Below are 25,107 nucleotides of genomic sequence, written 5' to 3'. Positions count from 1 at the left end.
ATAAGCAGTATAATTGTTCAGAATATTAATTTACCTAAAGTTTAAAATACGAAGGGGAAACTTTAAGAAATCATAGTCTAGTAATCAAAAGATTCTTGAAGAGTGATGTACACAGAGCATGAAATTTTACACTAACCTTGCATTCTGCTCAAGATAATCAGTGCTCTAAAAAAATAATAATTTGCTTAAGTATGTTCATAGAAGCTTTATTTGTAATACTCAGAATCTGGAAACAACCTAGATATCCCTCAACCAAAGAATGGATACAGAAATTGTGGTACATTTATACAACAGAATGCAACTTAACTATTAAAAACAAGGAAATCATGAAAATTTTCAACCAAATGGATGGAAATAGAAAAGATCATCCTGAGTGAGGTTAACCTAGAAGCAGAAAGACACACATGGTATATACTCACTTATAAGTGAATATTAGCCATATAATATAGGATAAACATACTAAAATCTACAGACTTAAAGAAGCTAAACATCAAGGAAAACCCTAGGGAAAGTGCTTAATTCTCATTCAGAAGGGAAAACAGGATAGATACTGGAAGCAGTAGAAGAGAAGGAACAGGATGGGAGCCTACCACAGATGTCCTCTAAAAGACTCCACCCGGCAGGGGATTAAAGCAGAGGTAGAAACTCACAGCCAAACTTTGGACTGTGCACAGGGAGTCAAAGAAGGGGTATATAGAAGAACCCTGAGGGGACAGGAGCCCCATAAGGAGACCAACAAAGCCAAAAAAGGCTGGGCCCAGGGGGGACTGCAGAGACTGAAGCATCAACCAAACATGGTGCATAGAGAGGAGAGCCCCGCTCAGATGTAGCCCATAGACAGCCCAGTCTCCACGTGGGCCCACAGTAAGGAGAGAAGAGACAGTTTCTTACATAAACTTGGTTGCCTGCTTCTTGATCACTTCTCTCTGGTGGGGCGAACTAGCCAGCCCACAGAGGAAGAGGATCCAGACAGTCCTGGTGGGACCTGATAGGCTAGGGCCAGACAGTAGGGGAAGAGGACTTCCCCTATCAGTGAATGTGGGAGAGGTATAGGGGAGGAAGGGGGAGGAAGGCAGGTGGGTGGGACTGGGAGGAGATGAGGGAGGGGACTACAACTGGGATACAAAGTGAATAAATTGTAATAAAACAAAGCAAACAAAACAAACAAGCAAACAGGAAAGTAAAATCTTGGGTCAGCAAGATGCCCCACTGGGTAGAGATGACTGCCACCTAAGCAGAGTGGTCTGAGCTCAGTCCCTGGAATCCCATGAAGGTGCAAGGAGAAGAAGTGCTTCACTGAGAATTCTGACACCCACACGGGCTGCACTGTGCTATGGGTGCCCCTCCTCCCACTAATACAAATAACTAACAAAATACAATTTGTGAAAGAATACTAAATATTTCACTTGATAGTAAGAAAAAGAAAAAGAAGTCAGTGGCATGACCTGCACGGTTTTCAAAAATTTAAGCCTTATGAAAAGTAAGTTATACTTTGGGACTTGATTGAAGTTTAAATAAGTTCAAGGACTGTCATTAAATTTTTTCTAATCAACTAGTAACTGATTGATAAGTTATGCAAAGAAAAGCCTAAGGTTTTTTTTGTAGCCAGTCAGCAATTAAAATAATTTTGATTGACAACATTCAGAAAACCGTTAAATTTAGGGACAAAAGGTTTTTTTTTAATTAATTATAAAGTAAATTTATTAAGCGTTTTCTACCAAGTGTTCACAGTTTCCTGTAAACTAAAACGCCAAAGAGACTGGCATGTGTTCTGAGCAAGAGGATGAGGAGAAGGAAGAGTGTAGCAGCCATAATGACCAGGGAGGGGCGGAGTGGGGAGGGGAGAGAAGTGTGTTACAAAAGGAGTGCAGAGGACATTCACAGCATGGGAGGGTTGCAGCTCCTCCTCCTTCAGATGACAAGAACCCTGCCATTATTTTCAAAGTAGAGAAGCCAAAGGAACAAGCTCCAGAGAATACAATCAAGATTACAAAATGGAGTTAGGCAAACAGCTTGAATAAAAGCTTCACAGAGCATTGGGTTATAGTCACCACTTCCTATCCCTAAAATTTGCTTTGCGAAAAAAATGTGGCTAGGAAACAGTGTTTCCATGTTTAGGGTGTGGGGGTGAAGGGTGATCAATATTCAGAAATGACCCATGGGTGTCAATCCAGGACAAAAGCGAATGTGAACAGCTGTGTTTCACAATCTGACCTCAGGACACTGGAACTTTCGTATTTCCATAATATGACTGTAAAAAAATATGTCCCTCTAGCCTTATTTGCTTTCTTTAATGGATAATGCTTCTGGCTTGGAACTTTGTGTGGAAAAAAGGAGCTTTTGTCTCATAAAATGTTACAGATGCTGCTATGGTAACATGCTTTAATTTTATTCCTATCTCAGAAGATAAACACGAAAAACTGCAACTGGCAGTTTAATCTAATATTTAGCATTTGCTTTAGGTCTATGGAGCATTTGGGTTTTTGTTTTTAAGGAACATTGGCACTTTTATTAACCTGCTGTACTCAATTAAGCAGGGCCTAAAAGCCCTGTCTAGAAGGTATTATTCTGCCAACTTGAAAATACTGTGGCCAAGTTTGAAAACCCACAGGGGAGAGAACGCACACTGCTTCTATGACAGAATTCTTAGGTGGCCAGAGCAACTTTGCATTGTGGGAGTTTTCTGTTGAGCTAAAAACATATTCCAAACATCTAGGCATCTACAAAAACAGTATCAATTTGGTTTAAAATGAAACATGCCCATTTATGGGCAATTTCTAAGTTGTCTTTTTCTTTTCCTGTTAGTAAAGCCTGCAGCATACGTCAGTAGAACTGTTGTATTGAAGCCAGTTGCTTTGCAATTAGTTAATAACCAAAGTTACTGCACCCACAGAGGTAATTCAAAGCCTCAGTTTTTGTTGAATAATAACAATGTCCAGCTACACAGAATGTCATAGCTTACATACTAGTCACTGTCGTAAACAATGGGAAAAGCTCAAGTAGAAGGAAAGACAGGAGATACACTGTGCAGTTAAATCCACAACCCTTCCTTTACAACTGTAAAGAAACATCAGCCTTTGCTATTTGAAGGAAGAGTCCTTCTCTGTCATTCTCCTCATGTCAGTCTTCGTATTTTCCCTTCCACCTTAGAACATGAAGGCAGTGGAAGAGTTAAGGAAGGCCGAGGTCTACTCAATGAAGTTTCAGGAGCACACTGGTGGGGTCAAGTGTGCTTCTGATTTGCTGTGATCTCCAGTAACTTGTTGCAGAACGTTTTCTGCCAGTATTTCAGAACAAGGATCCTGGTCCATTCACTGAGTGATTAGGAATCTGCTTCCCACTTAATTTCAGTTATTCTTGATTTTTATAGTACAGTAAAAAACATCATGACTGCCGATTGACACACTGACATTTAGAGAGGCCCACGATGAACGTAATACAAGCACCACAGTCCTTTCCAAGCCCCACAACACGAACAAGCAGCTAGTAATTAAACAGAAATGCCTACCTAGGTTGTCCTTGAAGCAAACTTTGTAATATTTTCCCTTCATAAAAGTCCCCAAGTATTTACAGTCTGTAGATGAGCTCACACTCCTGACATGGGAAGGATTAAATGAGAGAGAAAGAGGGTGATGGAGAGGCTGTTCACACTTTAACACCACTTGTATTGAGAAGATTCGAGAGCGCTGTCTTAATTTCATTGGTCACTCGGGGCACTGGAACAATATTTGCCCAGTTGCTATGTGGAGAGGGGTGGCTGCCAATTCCCTCCACTAATAAGCCTGAACCTGGCTTTTGCAGATAAGAGCCGCTATTGTTTGTGTTGCTGTGCTGGCTGATAAGACACTCACCAGAGCAGGTACCAAGATCATTCTTTATGACTGACTGCAGAATGGTTGCTGCTGTTGCCCTACTACCCTCTGATTTTAAACTGTCATTGCAAAAAGAAAAAAGGAGATGATTTCTACTTTATCACTATTTTTTATTTGACTTTCCTCTTCAGGAATGTGTATCTAGAAAGATCACATTTAAGTATTTTTTTTCATGTAAACTATGAGTCCATCCCTTTCTGTGACTCATTAAAATGTTCAAAATATTCAATGGGGACACACACACACACACACACACACACACACACACACACACACGAATATGTGTGTATATGCAAATTAAGGTTGGCTTTAAGACAGTTAACCCAAATTTGAAAGGAAGCAGCTTGGGTCTGACAGGTATACTTACACACACACCACCCTTAAGTTCTGTGTGAACCCTCATAATGTCCATAAGTGTATGCACATTAGAACATTACAGGACTAATGTAAAGCACATGCCACTCTCGGCAGTGTTTTAAAAACATTCCCAGGCAGATGTTTTCCCTTTTGTTTTTAGAGAAATGCTCTTGCTTTTTCCAATGTGTACCTAATGTGGGTGTGTGCTTATGGGTTGTATGAGTAGAAAAGGTTTTGCCTTCCCAATTTAATATCACCATGATGGGCATGAAAAGAAGAATGCCCGATACACCTTTAATAATTAAATTTTAGGGGCTTCAAGATGGTTCAATGGGCAAAACGCTTCTTGCTTAGGCTTGACTGCCTGAATTTGAATACTGGGGCCTGCATGGTGGGAAGAGACAACTGACCCTGCAAGCTGTCCTTTGACCTCCACGTGTGTGCCAGGATATGCATGAAATCCCACACCCACGTGACAAATCAATGAAATATAGTTCAAAACTGAAAGAAATAATCACATCTCAGCAATGATCAAAGTGTGTCCAACACTACAATGAAGTGTCACAAATGGCTTCACAAGCGGAGTGTTTTTAGCGGTCCTCCACTGCATTTGAAGCTTATTAATGATGACTCATTTTCTCTGTACCTCACATTTTCTTCTTTATCCCTGGGTAGTTCAAGTTCCGTTCTATATATTGGTTACTGGATAATAATAGAGATCGAAATGAATAAAACGACACATTCAGGACAATAGAGAAGCAGAACTTCTCCCACTCAGAAGCTTTAGAGTTTTTCAAAGGTTGCACTAGATACTGAGGAATTTCAACTTCTGACTGAATATCTTTTTTTTTTTTTCTTTTTTCTAAATGTTCTTAGATAACTGAAGAGAATCTAGTGGATAACCCAACACGGTAAATTTCTGCTGTCAGAAAATCATTCCGTTTCTCAAATTTAGTCATGAGAATTTGTTCTTTCTAAAACAGAGCTAGATATCACCCTCTGGTCACGTCAGGGATGACACACCCATCCCTACAGAGATGGGAGCAGAACAAGACCGCACTTGATCTATGGTGCTTTTTCAATTAAGAAAGAGATGTTTTCCGAGTCTTGAAGTCACAGCTGGGTGTATATCCTTAGTCCCACTGTATTTGTTGGTCTCTGTTGAGTTTGGTCAACCTAAGTTATCTATACTCCTTATCTTGTGCACACAAAAACAATTATTCTAGTTTCCTTATGATGCTGTGACAAATGTCAAGAACAAAAGAAACCAAAGGGAAGAAAAGCATACTTAGCGTACACTTACCAGATCACAATCCATTGAGGAAAATTAAGGTAGTTGCTGAAGTGGAAACAGAAATAGAAACCACAGAAGAGTGATGCTTGCTGGAATGGTCTCTCTGGCTCATGCTCAGCAAACTTTCTTAAACAACTCAGGACCAGCAGACTGGGGAAGGCACACTCACAGTGGGCTGGGACCTCCCACACCAAATGCCAATAAAGAAAATGCCACAGGCCAGTCTAATAGACAGCAGTTGAAGGTCCCTCTTCCCACATGAATCTAGCTTGCGACAAGATGTAGTCATTCCCTGAAGCTTACACCTACGTGCAGTTTCTTTGCTTAGATCTATAAGAAAAGAATGGGGCTGATAATGTCCACACCGCTTTTGGAAGAAACATACCAATAAACAATATGCTTATTAATAGAATCTTGCTTCTGTCTTCGTGGACTCAGTTTTCCAAGCTTAAATACTTAAGATTGATATTCATAGATAAGTGTCTGTCTATGAAAAACTGGAAGAATTTTTGTTCTTTATAACAATGTTCAAATCTGGAGGAGAGAAAGATGAATTTGATATTGGTAAAAATATATTCCCTTTCAGGAACTGTACTGGAGCCATCCCAGAGAAAATTTTCTGCTGGATGATGGCCAAAGAGATTAGATAAATGATATGAGACTATGTCTTTCTCTTACACTCTCTCTGACCTGCTTCACACTATTAACAGTTCAGACTCCCATTTTCTGTCCAGAGTTCTGTCTCAGGCCTGGCTGAAAGTTCTATGGAAGTTTTGAGGAAGGAAAAATAAAACATTATGTAGCATAAAACACTTTCATCCTGCAATGGATAGGAGTGTTAGCTGGCTAGATTCAGAGGACAAAATTTTCTCAAGGCTATAAAATTTCATGGTGCATTTAAAAAAATAAAAAAAGAAAGCTTTTTGATTATGATAGCTTTTCCTTTTGATTAAAACCAGACATTCTTCCGTGGACTTTCTTTTTATTTCTTGATATTTTAGGAAGGTGACAAGCTAAAATCCGTTACCCAATCACAAATTAGAAAAGTAGAAAACCTTGGAATCTTGCTTCTAGGAAGGGTCTTTTCTGAGTGTACAGAAGAACATGGGCTTGCCTGAGCAGGAGCTGAGTCTGGTACAGTGCTTGCTAAGCATGTGAAAATCAGGGGCCAATCTCCATCACTTCCAAGCCAGCTCCAGTGATCACACTCCTATATTCCCAACCCTTGAGAAGTGGAGACAAGGAAAGTTCATTATAACCCTTCTACAAAGCGAGTTTGAGACCAGCCTAAATACATAAGACCCTGTACTTAACAAATTTAAAAAAATAAATGAGTTTGTTGTGATGGTGTGAAGATGAGCTTTCCTGCCTGAGACCCTAGGGTACTTGGTCTCCAGATCATTCTAAAACTGGTCCTGTGGTTATGGTCTCCATTCATGACCAAACTTTCCCATGCTTTGGTCTCTCTAGACAAATTCTACTGAAGGAAGGCCCCACACTGTCCCACTGGTAGTGTTCTTTCCTGGCTCATCTGTCAGCATCTTTCAGGTCTCAGGCAGGGTTGGTTCATGATGTCGGCCCCCATGCCTGAGTTGAACCACTACCATAGACAGGACAGGAATGTTCTCTGGCTCTACTCACCATGTCTGGTTGGCTCACAGTAAAGATTTAGGGGACATTTGTGGAATGACTATGAGTTCGAATAGTTGTTGGTGATTGTGGCATTCATCAGAATAAAATAAAATGTAAAGGAATATTTATTGTCTTTATGGGCAACAAAATACTGAGTTCAGGAAAAGTGGTGGGCTTATTAAGGGAACAAAGACAGTGAAAGTGCATCAGTTTTTGATCAGTCTGAAGATCTAGTTTCAATAAAGTGTCTCTAAAACCATGAAGATACGGACTAAAGATTAATGAATACATAAATATTCTTGGATTCTGGAGGGATTAATGTGGTCTATATGTATTACATTCCACTGCCTAGTCTGTTGTTTATAGTTATTTGCATTCCAAACATTTAATCCCTTGATCAGTTCTTGTCATTAGTCCCAGGGAAGAAATTTTAAATTAATCTACTTATTTAATTATTTGGATGTTTTACCTGCTTGTGTTATGCTGTGCTGGTAATTCAAGTGGCCTAGCCTTAGGGGTCTTTAAGGTCCTGACAACATCTGATGTCACTGCCTGTATTCTATGACATCATCTGGGCTTCAGATATAACCAGTCAGTCTGCCACTCCCCCCTGCTCTCTATCTGCTCTCTCTATCCTCTCTTGCTCTGTCTGCCTTAGTTTCTTTCCTGAGGGGCCCGCACCATCTCTCTCTCTTTTCCTCTCTCTCTTGCTCTCTTGCTCTCACTGTTTCAGTCTCTGTTTCCTTTCTCTTTCAGGGTGCCCCTCATCTCTCTGTCTCCCTGTCTGTCTGTATCTCTCTGTCTGTTTCTCTCTTTTTTTGTCTCTCTTTCTCTGCCCTCATGGCTCACTCAGGCCCTAACTCTCTTCTGCTTCCCTTCACCCAAATAAACTCTTTCACTTAAGATCTGTTGTGTGCATGGCATCATTTTAAAATAAATACTAACAGCTTGTGTGTCTCCTAGAACTGGAGCTACAGAGGGCTGTGAGTCACCATGGGGCTGATGGGAATTGAACTCCCAGTTCTGGAAAAGCACTGAATGCTCTTGAGCACTGAGCCATCTCTCCAGCCCCACAATCAAGAATTTCTAACACTATTTTTATGTTTCCTTCTGGGCCACATATAGATAATCTTTTTAAGTCCGCTTACAATTTTATTTCATCAAATTAAAAAAATATATCACTACTTTGGTGCCAGGGATTGAAACCCATGCCTTGCCATGGTAAGCAAGCACCACTAGGCCACATTCCCAGCCACGATACACAATTTAAAATCATTTCATGTTTTTTTTTTCTTTTCAAAGTTTCTAAAGAATCGAATATGATTTTTTTTAAATTATATTTTTGTTTACATAATGCTTCGTGAGACAATTTTAGGCTTCAAGAGCTGCTCAGTTCCATGCTAGGTAGAGGGTCAAAAGAATGTAAAATAAGTAATTATATTTTTGTAGAAAGAATTATAAAGGAAGAATTAGACCTCACTATAGATGAAAAAAGAAGAGGTCACCTCACTGGGGACATTGAGTATACAGAAATAGACAAGGCCTTGTTTCCCCTGGGCTTTATTAACGTTTGAACAAGACACATGGACCTGCTGAGGAACTGCTGAGCTGCTGTTGAAGAGTGGCAACTATGTTACTGTAAAGGGCCAGCTAGACCCAGAATAGAACTTCCACCTGCCTCAGCCCACTGAGTCTCAGGCAAGTACTTGCCCTGCACCTTTAGTGTTACTTCTGTAACGTTCAGTCTTCAGTAGAAAACAAATTGAAAAAATCCACACCTTGGGAAAGAGATCATACAAAGAAGGGTTGCCTAGATTCTTCCAGGCCTTATAGTTGGCAGCTCATGTTGCTTAGGACAAAGATTTGGTTTTTTAAAGTTTATTTTTTAAGATGCATTTATTTACGGCGGGGACCAGGTATGTGCTATGAACATTCTATAGCCTTACTTGGTGTGGAAGTCAGAAGATAACTTGCAGGAGTCCACTCTGCCTTTCTTCAATGTGATTCCTGGGCAAGTGTCTTTACCTGCTGAAAAATGTAGTTTGTCTTTGAGGTGACCGTATCCCTGAACATTATTTTAACAGGCACGTTGAAACAATTAGCAGAAGGAAAACCCAAAGAATAAAATGGACAAATAGTTTTATGTGGGATTTTCTGGTGGGGTGGTTCACAGTGGTATTGAGATTTGTCTTTAATCACGGAGACATTTCCATGATGCCCCTTTCAGTATGTGTTGTTGCAACTCCACCGGTCTCCATGGTCTTCAGTCCATCCAGAAAGGTGTTGGGTGCACAGGCCTCTGTGGGATCTGGCTTCTGGCTGGGCTACCAATGCCTGTCATCTTTCCAGCTTCAGGGCATAGTGACAGGCATTGAAGGCATCTTCCTCTTCGAGACAAATGTGCCTTTTCACTGACTGTTCCTCTGTTATTCTAGGTCACTATGCTTTCCAAAGCCAATGACTCATAAGAAACATCCTAGTTATATCAACATATATGTGTATATATGTATTTTTAAACTGAATAAATATATACCTGTTTCCATAAAGGTCATCCAGATGGCAAAAACAAAAACAAACGAACAAAAGCCAAGTTTTTGTAAAACTATATTTATCAGTTATATTTCCACGACAATGCAGTTGGGTCTACATTCACAAAACTCATATTCTTACTACAGCACCCAATGCCTATAGGAGCAGATAGCTAAATCTATGTCTGACTGAATTAGTGAGTTCCATATCTAATTCCCCAATAATTTGATTCCAGAAATTGGCACCATGCGCCAGACACTCCTTGTGAAGGTAGAACGCGTCACTTTGTTTTAATACTATTTAATTAGTTTGGATTGCTGAAAATAATCACTTTCCTGCTATTGGCAGTGCTCATGTTCCAGTTTCAGCCACTGAAAGTGGCAAAGTTTCTAAAGAAATCTGTCTGGTTCCGATTATGTGTGAGCCTGATCCCAGAGGCAGAGGGGTAGTTTCGTATTGCAGTGTCAACACAGTGTTCAGTTCTAGCACTTTCCAGCGTCTGTTTCCTCCCTAGCTGGCACTGGTACCGGATGAGCGGCTTCATTCTTAAAGAACTGAGTAAGGGGGTGGCTGTCCCCATGGAGGGAGGGTCTCCCCAAAGGAGGCGAGTGGATTTCCTGAGAGGTCCTGTGTTTTACTTAGTCTATCTGAACTATTTTGTGTCACCAGCTAGAAACCTCATTGCCCATCTTCAGAAATGACACCCCATATCCCTCTGCAATTCATGCTTGCTGTGAAGTTACCCCTGTGCTATCACACCCCTATGTTTTACTAAACAAGATCATTTTAAACAATCCTCTGAAACAAATAGCGAGATGCACATAAATGATGCCATTTAGATGTCATTTGGACTTGAACATGTTTCGCTGAGAGTTGAGTAAGATGATCTGGTTTACACTTCACCTTCTTCCTGAGAGTCCAGATTTCCCATAAATTCTTCTCACATCGGCACTGCAACATTCTTCCATTTGAAATATGAATATTTGAACTAGTTATTTTAAAATAGTTCAGTAATGTTTGAACTTTGATTAAATTCTCTTTTCTGGGGCTGGAATCAAGTGTCAAGATGCAGCTGTCCTTTGTTCAGTATAAGAACAAATAGTTCCTGCCTCATTTATCACAAGGGCGGGGTCAATATCACATACTGCAAACTTTCAATGACAGCTTGCTTCCCCTTCAGCGAAACTGCACTAAAGCTTACCCTCTTACACTGTTGCAAATGGTGGTGCCCAGCTATTACGCAGGTCTTCCTCCTCAGAGAGTACATAAACCAAGAGTCCTAGCAGATGAAATCAAAACGCAGTATAGTGTGAAAGGCTGGGTATGCATAAAAGTCCCAGGGTTCTTTCTAAACGTTACAATTTTCTTCCCAGGGAAATATTTCTTGATAAAGACTTTGCAATTCCCTGTGAGTCAAAGGGGAAATTTTAAGCACCACATCAGGGCTATAAGAAGCTATTTTCAAGCACATAAAACCATATGGGTAGTTCATATGTTCTGACCCAGTCCTGTAATAACCTCTGAGTCTGCTACTTCAATTGCCATGTGGAAAGTTACATTATAAAATGAACCTTGCCATTATGTAAACATAGAACAAAGACACACCTTAGGTAGGGTTTTACAACAAATGGCAGATCATTATTGCTTCCTTTGGTATTTCCTTTGCAGTGTTGATTATGATGAGGTCCTGGCACCATGACAATGGATACCATTCCAAAGAAATTCCATTTTCACTTATGTAACAGGATGTTGGCGTGGGGGTTCCTCTAGCCTATATGTCAACTGAAACATAAAAATGTAGGTACCAGGCAGCCATGTGGGTTTGAAGCAAAGCCACAGATTAGAGGATTTAAAAAAAATAATTAAAACCTGTTTTGAGATGCTTGAGTCCTTTAGAGAGTCAGCACGGTAGCAGTTGTAGAGAGCAACAAAGGGGAGAAAGCTGTTGAAATGAACCCTTTAGCATCTTCTCACCAGAAGAATCTCCTAGGCAATGAATGAGGAACTGGTGCTGCCTCTATGTTACAAGCCTAATGATGGGGAAAGGGCTAAGCATAGAGGTCTGGACTCAACCTTGCATTTGGCATGCACAGAAGGTCGGAGGCTGTTTTTTTTCTTTTTTCCTGAAAAAGCTGAAGTTTAGAGAATACTGAGTTCTCTGTGTTTCAGAGGGCCCCAAAAGGAAGTCTGAGGACTGATATGCAGTGATAAATTTCACTTCCATTATATAGGGCCAGTAAAGATGACGTGTAAATGAAGAAAATGTAGACATTAGGGTAGATACAACAGGGCACCCTGAACCGGGCAAGAAGAGAGCGAGTTAGGAAGGGAGAGGCTGGTAACGAACAGCTGACCTGACAGCGGTCCAGAAAGACTCTCACATGGCTCAGAATGAGAGTGCTTCTGCCCAGCCATGGGATACTTGAGGACTGAGCCTTCAAGGAGCACCACAACAGCACCCAGTGAGACACGGAGGGAGTGTGAGCCATTGGGAGCCCAGAGGAAGCAAAGCCATCAACTCAAATGCTGTTCTGTCCCTTCACCTTTCCTCCCTATCACACTTCCTTGCTGGCAGGAAATGTGTGGGCAGGAGGGAAAGAAACTAATAGAGTGACTCTCCTTGCCCTGTGCTGGCTCAGAGCCTCAGCTTAGGTCTCACTGGGGAAGGGAAGGCAAGGTCACAGCTCTAAAAAGTGATAGGTGCTAGGACTACATGGAATTGAGCCTTCTTGTTATTGAAGGCAGTTGCTTCCGGGTTGAGCATGGGGGATCTTACTGAGGAGTGGCCCATGTGTAAGGAGATTTTCCTTGTTAGATCATAGAACTCTGCTTCTTTCTCTCCCAGAAATCAGGCCCCACACCCTTGCACTCTCTTTTTGTTATTATTATTATTGTTATTTTATTAGTTACATTTTATTAACTCTGTATCCCAGCTGTATCCCGCTTCCTCATTCTCTCCCCAACCCCACACTCCCTCCCTGGTCTCCTCCCTGCCCCTTTCCAAGTCCACTGATAGGGGAGGACCTCCTCCCCTTTCATTTGACCCTGTTTTATCAGGTATCTTCAGGGCTGGCTGCAAAGTCCTCCTCTGTGGCCTAACAGACTGCTCCTCCCCTGGGGGTGGGGGGGTCAAACAGCCTGCCCTTGAGATCCTGTTAGAAATAGTCCGTGTTCCCCTTACTTTGGAAAACTACTTGGTTACTGAGCTACCACGGGCCACATCCGAGCAGAAGTTCTAGGTTATATCCATAGATGGTCCTTGGTTGAGTGTCAGTCTCAGAAAAGACCCCTGTGCCCAGATATATTTGGTCCTTGTGGAGCTCCTATCCTTTCCATGTCATACTAACTCCCCCTTCTTTCATATGATTCCCTGCACTCTGCTGAAGGTTTGGTTGAGTCTTAGTATCTGCTTTGAAACACTGCTAGGTAGAGTCTTTCAGCAGCCCTCTGCGGTAGGCTCCTGTCCTATTACTTGTTTTCTCCTACATCCATGTACCCCTCATTTGTCTTTCTAAGTGAGGATTGATCATCTTACCCTGGGTCCTCTTTCTTGTTTATCTTCTTTAGTTGTATAGATTTCATTATGTTTATCATATCTTTTAGGACTATATGAGTGAGCATATACCATATGTGTCTTTCTCCTTCTGGGATACTTCACTCAGAATGATCTTTTCCAGATCCCACCATTTGCCTGCAAATTTCATGATTTTCTCGTTTTTGATTGCTGAGTAGTATTCCATTATGTAAAAATACCACAATTTCTGTATCCATTCCTCCGTTGAGGGACATCTGGGTTTTTCCAGGTTCTGGCTATTACAAATAAAGCTGCTACAAACATGGTTGAGCAAATGTCCTTGTTGTGTACTTGAGCAACTTTTGGGTATATGCCTAGCAGTGGTATAGCTGGATCTTGAGGAAGCACTATTCCTAATTGTCTGAGAAAGTGCCAGATTGACTTCCAAAGTGGTTGTACCAGTTTACATTCCCACCAGCAATGGAGGAGGGTTCCCCTTTCTCCACAACCTCTCCAGCATGTGTTGTCACTTGAGTTATTCATCTCTTCATGAAGTTGATAGGCAAAATGTGATGTGGCCTGTGTCCATTCTCCATTTGCAGCATGCAAGATCAGCCCCACTAATCTGTTAATTATAACTTAACTTTCACCCAGGGCCTTCCAGCCTTGTGATATAAACTCTCCCCACCCCCCAAACAGATAAGACAGAAACTCATGAAACTGAGGGTTCTGACTCTCCAGTTTTTACTTTCAGGGTTTCATTATGCCTGCCAATGCTGTCTCCCAAAGAAGGTCTCCTGAAGAACTTATCTCAGCTTCCTTATGAACATGCTAAGCTTACAACACTGTCACAGGATGAGGAAGATAATTTCGGTAAATTCCACTTACCCAGAGTGGGCAACAGATGAGGACAATAGGCTCTGATTGGTTTCCTCCTTGAGCTGTCCCATATTTTTATGCACAGAGTTAAATGTTTTGACAACCGCTAAGGTTCAAAGTAAGAGTTCATAGAGAGAGACACAGTAGCTAGGAAAACAATGGAGGCTTTTACCTTGGAATAAAGTCAGACCCAATGATTAGTGCATTCTTGAATATGTAGATATGTGGATATGTGAATACAGGACAAACACAGACTGAACAAATGGCAAGTGGAAACTTGAATGAAGGGTCAATGGGTTTTGATGCTTCTCAGGTGGGAGGGAGTCTGTTGGCTAATCTGTGCTTGGGTGCACTCTGAGAACAAACAGAGCCATATGCCTTAGACAGAATAGCCTCACTTCTTTTGGGCTTCATGCCTCAGACACAGAAGAATGTAGGATACTCAGCAAATAACAGGCATGAAAGCATCTGAAGTTTTGATACCTCTCCTTGTATCTTTTTTTTCCCAGCACAAACTTCTATACTTTCTCACTTTCCCTTTATTTTATTTTATTTCATTGTTGTTAAACTAGTTTGAGGTAGAATATTAAACCCGACATTAACAATGATATTATTCATAAATAGAACTGAATGTCTTAAAGAATAGGAAAGAATAATGACCTTAAGCATAGGTAATGGGTATTTTTGCTTTTATTTTCAAGATCTCCTGTACTCGTGGATTGGAAGGATTAACATAGTGAAAATGACTATCTTGTCAAAAGCAATCTACAGATTCAATGCAATTCCCATCAAAGTACCAACACGTTTTTTTACAGACCTTGAAAGAACAATTCTCAAGTTTGTATGGAAAAACAAAAAACACAGAATAGCTAAAACAATCAGGTACAATAAAAGATCTTCTGGAGGTATCTCCATCCCTGATCTCAAGCAGTACTATAGAGCAACAGTAATAAAAATGGCATGGTACTGGCATAGAAACAGAATGGTGGACCAATGGAACTGAATTGAAGCCCCAGAAATAAACCCACACACCTATGGAAACTTAATTTTTGACAAAGAAGCCAAAACCATTCAATGGAAAAAAGACAGCATCTTCAACAAACGGTGCTGGTCTAAGTGGATGTCTACATGTGGAAAAATGCAAATAGATCCATATTTATCACTCTGCACAAAACTAAAGTCCAAGTGAATCAAAGACCTTAAAGTAAAACCAGACACACTAAATCTGTTAGAAGAAAATGTGGGGAAGAGCCTTGACCTCATTGGCACAGGAGACAACTTCCTGAACAGAATACCAGCAGCACAGGCTCTGAGAGCAACAATTAATAAATGGGACCTCATGAAACCGAAAACGTTCTGTAAAGCAAAGGACACTGTCATCAGAACAAAATGCCTACAGACTGAGAAAGGATCTTCACCAACCCTATATCTGACAAAGGGCTAATATCCAGAATATATAAAGAACCGAAGAAGTTAAACACCAACAAACCAAGTAATCTAATTAAAAATACAATTTAAAATCAAGAGCTAAACGGAGAATTCTCAACAAAGGAATATCTAATTGCAGAGAAACACTTAAAGAAATGCTCAATGTCCTTAGTCATTCCGGAAATGCAAATCAAAATGACCCTGAGATTTCACCTCACACCCATCTGAATGGCTAAGATAAAAAACTCAAGTGATACCACATGCTGGAGAGGCTATGGAGAAAGGGGAACCCTCCTCAATTGCTGGTGGGAATGTAAACTTGTACAATATAACTCTGGCCTTATTTATTTTTAATTCAGGACATTCAGGTATTAATTTGCATACTTAAAAATATTTTACTGTATTTTGTTTACTTATCTTAAGTTTTACTTCCAAAGTCTTATTTTTTTTTTTAAAAAAATTTAAATGTGACTATAAGAAAAAAAATTCAGATGTAGGGTTGGTACAGATATTTTCCTAGTCTGCAGGCTGTTGTTTTGTTCTTTGGGCAGATGCAGGGAATCTTATGGAAGAAGGGGGAGACTGAAAGACCTGGAAGGGACAGGAGCTCCACAAGGAAAGCAACAGAGCCCCCCAAAAAATCTGGGCCCAGGAGGGCCCTCTAGAGACTGATGAATCAACCAAGAACCATGCGTGGAGAGGACCTAGACCCACCGCTCAGTTGTAGCCCATGGGCAGCTCAGTCTCCTGGTGGGGCGATTCCCTAGAAAGGGGAACAGGGACTGTCACTGGCATGAACTTGTTTGCCTGCTCTTTGATCACCTCCCCCTGGTGAGTTGGCCTTACAAGAGAAAGAGAATCCAGACAGTCTGATGAGACCTGATAGGCTAGGGTCAGATAGTAGGGGAGGAGGACCTCCCCTATCAATGCACTCCAGGAAGGACATAGAGGGGAAGAGGGAGGGAAGGTAGGACCAGGAAGGGGGCTACAGCTGGGATACAAAATGAAAAGATTTTAAATAATAATAATAATAATAATAATAATAATAATAATAATAATAATAATAATAATACAATTCATTTTCTTCTTTAACCCTCTTTCCTATTTGTAAAGATACTAATAGCAGAACTACCATTTATAAGCTTGCAGCATATGTTAGGAACTGTGCTGCCAGAGCTCGCAGGAAGGATCACTGAATAAAAACACTTGCTTCCCACCAAGCAATGATGCCTGAGTCTGATTCCTATGACTCACATGGTGGAAAGAGAGAATGGATTCTCTCAAGTTGTCCCCTGACCTTGCACACCTCTTCCACACATACACACATGCACACACACATACACGCACCTAAGTAAATGCAGCCAGAAATTTATATATATATATATGTATGTATATAAATATGCTGAGAGGTTTAATATATTCTCTGATCCATAGTTTTATCTTTTAAGATTATCTTAGGTACATTTTACAAAGATGAAATGGAGATTTAAGATGACAGAAAAGTATACCTTAGGTGACGCTATTTGCATCTGAGTCTCCACTGAACAGGACGCATACTTCTTAACAACTATGCCACTCAAATGTAAGCTCTTGGATAAATCATGAATGAAGTGTCCAGCTAGGCCATGATGCTGAATACATAGATGAATAATGAGAGATTAAAGCAACTGCCTTGGAATGAACTGCATCTCCTTTCTGAGTCTGTTACACTTGGCAAGGACTTCCACGAAGGGAACAGCTGGTCCATTTACTTCTGTGGCAGTCCCCTCACCCTCTGTTTTAATCGTATGACAAAACAGAGACGAGGATGATTGATATGCTAATTGCAGATCCTTACTTCTAGTAAACACTCAGAGCCAGATTTCTAAAAGAAATAGCCTCAACACTGCTTTTGAAGGAACTCAGAGGATAGCATATTTTCCCAGCAGCCCTTGGGTCTGAATACAGTGGTCCCAAACCCCTCTGTGTAGGCAAACCAGGCATCATCTCCTTTTCCACTGAAGCTGGAAGTGGGTAAGGACTTTTTCAGTCTTTGGTCCTCCAGGGTTGTTTCAGATGGTGTTGGTTTCCATTGTTCTTTATTCTATATTGTGTTTCCAACTACTATTAACATATGTCCACTTAGTTCTTATTGCAACCATTGGAACTCATAAACAACCACACTTTTCTAGAAAAAAAAGGCCATCTTTTTAAAGGTATATTAATAATTCATATATATATTTCAAACTTCATTAAATGACTCTCAGTAAAACGGGCTAAAATAATATTTTACTTCTTATTAAATAATTAAAAATACAGAAATATAGATTAGTTTCTCAAAACTCTGCCATTTTAAAGGCAAAGGCTCTTTCACTTTGTTGCATTTTCTTCCTCCATGTGTAATGTGTATTTTGCTCCACTGAAATCATACTATTGAGTAATGTAACAATGTCACATGTTTATCTCTTAGAGACCACTGAAGCTCTTCATTTAACCAGAAAGCTGATGGTTAATGTTGATGAAACCCAAAGATTAAAATCTGGTACTTTTTTAAAGTCAGGTTCATTACTGAAAAGAGATTAAAGCAAGATAGGAAAAGGGTTTCTTTATATATAGAATTTTGAGAACATTTAAATTGCTTGCCTTTTAATTAAAATCCTTTACCATTTAATTATGGAGAGGTGGGTCAGTGGTTATGAGAACTGTCTGCTCTTCTAAACAACCTAGGTTGGGTTCCCAGCACCTCATGACAGCTCACAACCATTTGTAACTCTAGTTCCAGGGAACCAGACACCATCTTCTAGTCTCTGTGAGGACCAGGCACATATGTAATTCATAAACATATATGTAAGCAAAACACCCATACATGTAAAATAAAACTAATAAAAGTTTAAGGAAGAATTTACTTAGACTTAAACAGTTTAATGTACTTATCAGATCAGCATTTCAACTGAATGACAATATTGTTACTTTTATTTTAAAAACTTAAGGATAGCTTTATAGATAATTGTTATTCCTATGAGACATGACCATCTGTTGTGATGGAGTAATGGGTGACACAGATCATTTGGTCTCTTGTTGTGTTTTTATGGCTCTACAGATTTGCCCAGATTAAAATAGGTGCAAAATATCATCATTAAAACATTGATAGACTCCTACCTCCACCCTTACAGTGATGACCCAGATATTAAGAAACAGAATAGGAAAATGGAGAATGTGAAATATGAGCTAGCTTTCTTGATCAATTAGAAGTTGGGAAGAAGTATTAGGAATATGTTCTTAATAGAAAGAAAAGGTCACACAAACAAACCAAGGCAGAAGAAATGGCCGAATAACAATGGTCTCTCACACATCAAATGCTTCACATAGATCAATGGCCAGATGTTTCCGATGCCATAAAAACGAGCCAGTTGCAGTCTAGGGTGTTTTCTGCACTGGCCATGGATGTAGTGATGGTGGACCTTGTGCCAGGCACCGGGCTGGGAATGAGAGGGGTATGGATATGGAGGAAATAAACAGTAGTACCAATTATCACTGTCATAAGTAATAGAAGTTACTTAACAGGGGATTCTTTTCAGAATGTTTGTTTTCGCTTTTAGTAAGTCAAGATACTCAACTAGGGAAACAGCTTGGTATGTGGAGAAATCTACATTAGATTCAGGAAAATAAGAATAATCTCCCTAAACAAAGCTAGATCAACTGAAAAAAAAAAAAACTGGGTAAACATAGCTAAGGGTTTTTTCTTCAAAATATAGATTAGGAATTACTATGCAGCAACTTATAGCCTTATTTAGACAGTGACATCAAAAATTCTTTCACTTCAGATGTCATTGTATGTGTGAGTGTGAACCCTTACAGACTCTCAGGTAACCTGTTTTTCTCCTGACTGCTCATCTACTAGTTTACCCAGACATTTGCATTTTCATCATTTTCCATTGTTGCAGCACGTGCATTAATGATCCTCAGAAGTGAGCTTCCTTCTCCCCCAGCACATTCTATTTCCTTGTTCACCTCTGCCTTCTGTAGACTTTTGAAGATACTATGAGGCTGTCTCTTTTCAGACTGGCTCATCCTCGTTACAGACTCCTCAAGACTTTTCAAAGATATGGTTCCTTCTCTCCTCACGTGCATAGATAATTCTTTACCTGCTGACTGCATAACCTTGGATGAATTGCTGAACACCTCTGACACAGTTTTCACATCTTTTTGATGGACCAGTTGCACTAGAGACTTGCTGTATAAGAATGCTGTCTGCCTAAGTACACAGTGAATGTTTCCATGTAAAGCAACTCTCAAGATCCTCACATCTTTCTTACCGTAGATGTATTGTGACTTTGTACTAGGTAAGAAAGTGTTTGCCATTTTGCTTCCAACTAGGAAAACTTAGCCAAGACTCTGATTGATTTCTTCTGGCTAGTTGGAAGTCAGATCCCAGACACCCAAAGGGTGGGATATGAAACTTGCGGGGTCCAGAGCTTCATCATCTCAGAGTGCCAGACTTCTTTAAACATATTATATCACGCATTCATATTCACTCACCTCTTTCTCTGTCTAAAAGAAAACACTTGGGGTTGCCTCTATCTTTCTTCCCAATTTGACTTGCTATTTCATAACTTCAAAAAAGCTGGAGCCATCTGTGAATTGGAAATGTCGGTCCCTATTTCCTCTTCTCAATCATTCTCCCATATTACAGTCAGATGTTTCCACTCACAGGAAGACACCACTGTTAATTCTACTTTATTAAGTATGGCTTTGCTCCTGGCGTTCCATCCACCATTAGGCTGCTCTAAATTTATAATTATCTGTCTTTTGTTGTTGTTTTAGGAAGTTATGAAATGTGGCTAATCACCTCCTAACCTAATTAAAACAAAATGAAGTTATTTTGAATTACTGTCTGGAGCCTGTGAGTGTCTTTGTAAATGTGGCCCCAGCTCTGCTTTTATCCATATACATATCTCCTCCATGAAGAGTAGACAATAAATTAGTTTGTCATGTTATAATTTTTTTAATTAAATTTTCTCCACTAGTGCATGTACAAAGCACCCAAGAACTGTACCACTTTCACACCCAGAACTTACGAATCTTTTAGTGGGTAGTCTGCCCATTACCAGTTCCAAGCAAGCCACAAAACGTGGCTAGCTGCTTCCTCACATTACCCTTGGATTGCCTTAAATTATTTAAGTGACATAAAGAAGTGGGAAATAGTAAGATCTGGAGAGGACAGGAACCCCACAAGGAGAGCAACAGAACCAGAAAATTTGAACACAGGGGTCTTCCCAGAGACTCATACTCCAAGTACCAGGTATGGAGATAACCTAGAATCCCTGCACAGATGTAGTCCATGGCAGCTTAGTGTCCAAGTGAGTTAAATAGTAATGGGAAGAGGGGCTGCCTCTGACATAATCTGATTGACCTGTTCTTTGATCACCTTCCCCTGAGGGGAGAGCAGCCTTACCAGGCCACAGAAGATGACAATGCAGCCATTCCTGATGCGATCTGATAGACTAAGATCAGAAGGAAGGAGAGGAGGACCTCCCCTTCACCCATGCCCCTCCCCAAGCCCCTAGACTTGGGTAGGGACATGGGTGAAGAAGGGGGAGGGAGGATGGGACTGGGAGGGGAGGAGGGAGGGTCTTATGTGGGGATACAAAGTGAATAAACTGTAATTAATAAAAATAAATAAATTTATATAAAAAAGAAATATTTTAGAGGCATAGCAAATGCTCAGATATCTGTTGTATAGTATGTCTAAGTCTGTTAATAAGTAGAGTTTATTATGTACATAGATTGAAAGATACATAGATAATTACATAAATTAAAGAGGATACATAGATGACATAGTTAGATGATAGAAAATAGATATATGATAGATGATAGATATAGATAGATAGATAGATAGATAGATAGATACAGATAGAGAGAGAGATAGATGATAGATAGATAGATAGATAGATAGATAGATAGATAGATAGACCTCCCTTATCAATGGACTTGGGGAGAGGCATGCATGAAGAAGGAGGAGGGAGGATGGGATTGGGAGGGGAGAAGGGAGGGGCTATGGGGGGATACAAAGTGAATAAAGTGTAATTAATAAAATAAAATTTAAAAAAATTATTTAAGTAACAAGCAAACACCTCAATCAATACCTTACAAATGAGAATATAAAAGTATTTGAAAATATTCTCTATATTCCAAAAATGAAAATAAATTCTATTCATTATTAAATCATTAGAGTTGATCATGTGAACTATCCAATTATACCAAGAATGTAGAAATTTGAGATTTGTTCTTCAATATTATATGGTGAAAAAAGCAAAAGAAGCAAAACAAATGAAGCAGGCCTGTAATCACAGAACTTGGGAGTCTGAGTCAGGAAGAGTGAGATCAACGTGAGCCTGGGCTCCACAACAAGATCCTGTCTCAAAGAGACAAACATAAGCAATAAGGACACAAATTATAATATATAGCTTTGTCATTGGATTTATAAAATATCAAATTTGCTGTAGAAATTGAGAACTTTGTGAAAGATATATAATGATGTTAGAATTTTATCCAGTAATTCAAGATGCACAAAATGATCACTAGTAACAAGATAGATTACTAGAAATCATTTGCCACAACAGAAATGTGGCACAGGCAAAACACAGTTCAGTAAAAGAGTGTGGATTTGGAATAGGATGTCAAACAACAATAATATAAAATTAAGAATTAAAGAATTTATGATGTGTCTGAGAAAAGACAAAACTAAATACTGATCACCTTCTACAAGTGAAAATAGTTTGCCATATAGTAAAATTTTGATTTTGGGGGTTCAAATTGATAAGCGAAGCCTACAAGTGTGTAGCTCCATAGATCATGAATGTAAGCAAAGAAGGGTAGGTGAGCATCAGGTGTGGACAGACTCTTCCAGGGCCTCTTTAGAATCTGAGAAATAGGTGTACCTTGAGTCTGATGAGTTCTAGAAGTTTATTTTATATTGTATATTTTCCAAATCTACTAGTTTTCTTGGTTTTACATGGTTTCTCTGTGAGCCCTTCAAAGATTCATTATGTTTATCCAGAGGAACATAGAACTGAAATATATAAAATGTTTGCAGATTGGAGAGCTTTGATATAGTCATTGTTTTGCATTGGCTGGTATGTTTAAAGAATTTATGTTTCCCTATATTTTGTTTATTTATTTTTATGTTGATGAACAATTTGTGGTTGCAAATTTGTTCAGACAAGTGAAGTTCTCTCTCTTTAAAGTTATAATTACTCCCTTTGCCTGTGTCTTATTCTCCATTCCAACTCCAGAACCAACTCCATGCTTATCATAAGTAGCTGCTGATATTCAGAAATATACCCTGGGATAAATGAACCTGGATTTTTAGCTCTTGTTGCTTTGCATTTGCTACGACTAATGGTTAAATTGTTTATCAACCCAGATTCATTCTTTTTAGTTGTAAAATGATTTTTGAAGGAATTGAAGAGTAAATGAATGAAAATGAAAGTGCACCCTAGAAAATATTCAAAAATACTTAATTCCACATTAATTAATTATCAGTACCATCATCAATGTCTTAATTTTGAAACAGAATTTCATTGGTTTTTATCAAAAGTTTTTATCAGATATTCATATATGCTTTGGTTTTTTTGTAGTTGGTGTTTTAAAAAATATTCTCTCTCTTTGTCCTTTCTCTCTTTTCCCTCCTTCCCTAACCCCCTCTTCTCTCTCCTCTCTTAGCTATTCTCTCTCAGGTGCACAAACTACTGGTTATCTGTTTTGTCAGTCTGAGCCAACTCTGTGGGCCTGGCTGGCCTCAGACTGTAAAGGCCATTCTGGCCGGGAACGCTCCATCTCTCTGCCTCAGGCTGTCAAGTGGTGGCTTACAGGCATGTGACACTGTATCTAGCATGGCCACCTTTCCTGAAACTGCATAATTACTAACGAACTATTTGATGTCTATCTTTAGACATCTTTCATCTTTTTCATCTATCAGCAGAATAATGAAATAAATTGTGGACTTGAGTGCTATTGTTTCTCTTAAAAATAAGATATTCCCTTTAAAAATAGTCATTGGGTGAAGGTTTAATAATGGGAAACAATTGAGTTAGGGTTAAAATTTCAAGATGCTCTGGCACCAGAAGTTTGAAAAATTCAAAGAAATAGAGTGAGGAAATTAATTAGTTGAACTTAACATCATGTAATTACTTAATTGACGTCAACAGTGAACATTTAAATATACAATTTTTTTTTTTTATCTCCAGTTAGTGAATTGAGACTGTGAAAATACTTCTATGGAGACATTTGACTGAAAAAAAAAAATGTTTCGAATACCTACTGATTAAGTCATCTGTTTTCCATCAACAACCTTTCCACTTTTCTCTTAGATTCTGTAACACTGAATATTTTTTGAGAGATGTGACACTGTGATCAATTGACAATTCTAATGATTTGAGTAATATATTTTCAGAAGAATGCTGCACAGGTTTAATTACACAGAAATTAAATGGCATTCCAGTGACTTAACTTGCCAGTTTCTGTTTGTTCTCAGTCAAATTCTCCTCAAGCTGCGACTGCAATTTTCACATTAGTTATCGCTTTTCTGGTTGAAGTCTTGGCTTTCTTTCTCATCCTTCACAAAATAGACAGATAGAGAGACAGATAAAAGCCAATGGTTTTAGATAAGATCCTATGCTCTATTCTGTTTTCTTTCTTGACTCCTTGGAACAACTGAATCTGATGAAATGTAGTTTTCAAAAGTCAAGTGTTTCTAGGGACTGGAAAGATGGCACAGAGGTTAAAAGCATATGCTGATCTTGTAGTGGACCTGAGTTTGGTTCTCAGCACCCATACAGGGCAGATTATAACCACCTGTACCTCTAGCTCTAGGGGATCTGACACCCTCTTCTGGCCTTCATGGGTGTCTACACTCATATGTATATGCCCATACACATACACATAAATAATGTAAACTATTTTTAAATAGAATTGTATCAAGAGCTTACAGGAGTGGAGATTTTTCCTGGAAGGCCCTTAGGGGGATTCACACTCACCACAACTTGGTGAGAATGTTGTTTTTTGAGAACACAGGGAAGCTAACGTGATACCAACACACCCTTATAGATCACTGAGTTTTCATAATGATCTCAGGCATGTTTGGCACAGGTTTGTTTTAGAATAATTGAGATACTGAAAGATTCAGTGCTGCTGATCCAGAGCTTGCAGGCCTCTTGCCTGGCTGTGAACAGTCATCTCCAGATCTGCACCAGATGGTTCTTTCTACACCGTATGAACCACGGTAGGCTGAAAGTATACGGCTCATATCTACAGCTGACCCAGGGATGAGAGAATCAGACTCCAAAACATTTTAACAAGTTGAAAGACCAGCCAAAAGGACCCAAGGGTGACATTTCATAGAGAAAAAGTTTCATAGAGCATATGAAGACATTTCATAGAGTGTAAAGTTTTAGATTTAGACTCTATTTTTAAAATATCAAAACAAAGATGGCTGGTTGTGGTGGTAGAGATAGGGGACATTGATTCCTGTGAAAAAGCATAGGCTGTGGCAGATATTCAGCACTGAGGGACAGAGTTACAAAATACACCTCTTGGCTTCAGTGGGCTTTGTTGTCTGTGAT

General features: G+C 39.5%; 1 protein-coding gene across 1 annotated transcript in view; it reads right to left on the bottom strand.

Moving 5' to 3' along the window:
- The window catches only part of Palld (palladin, cytoskeletal associated protein), a 373,952-nt gene that overhangs the window by 315,730 nt on the left and 33,115 nt on the right, over positions 1 to 25,107 (bottom strand). The gene's annotated exons all lie outside the window — the stretch shown is intronic.

This window comes from Psammomys obesus, unplaced genomic scaffold, assembly GCF_907164565.1.
Source record: "Psammomys obesus unplaced genomic scaffold, mPsaObe1.curated_primary_1811, whole genome shotgun sequence".
Classification (NCBI taxonomy): Eukaryota; Metazoa; Chordata; class Mammalia; order Rodentia; family Muridae; genus Psammomys; species Psammomys obesus.
Note: the sequence above shows the minus strand (reverse complement) of the source record. Positions and strands in the feature narration are given on the sequence as shown.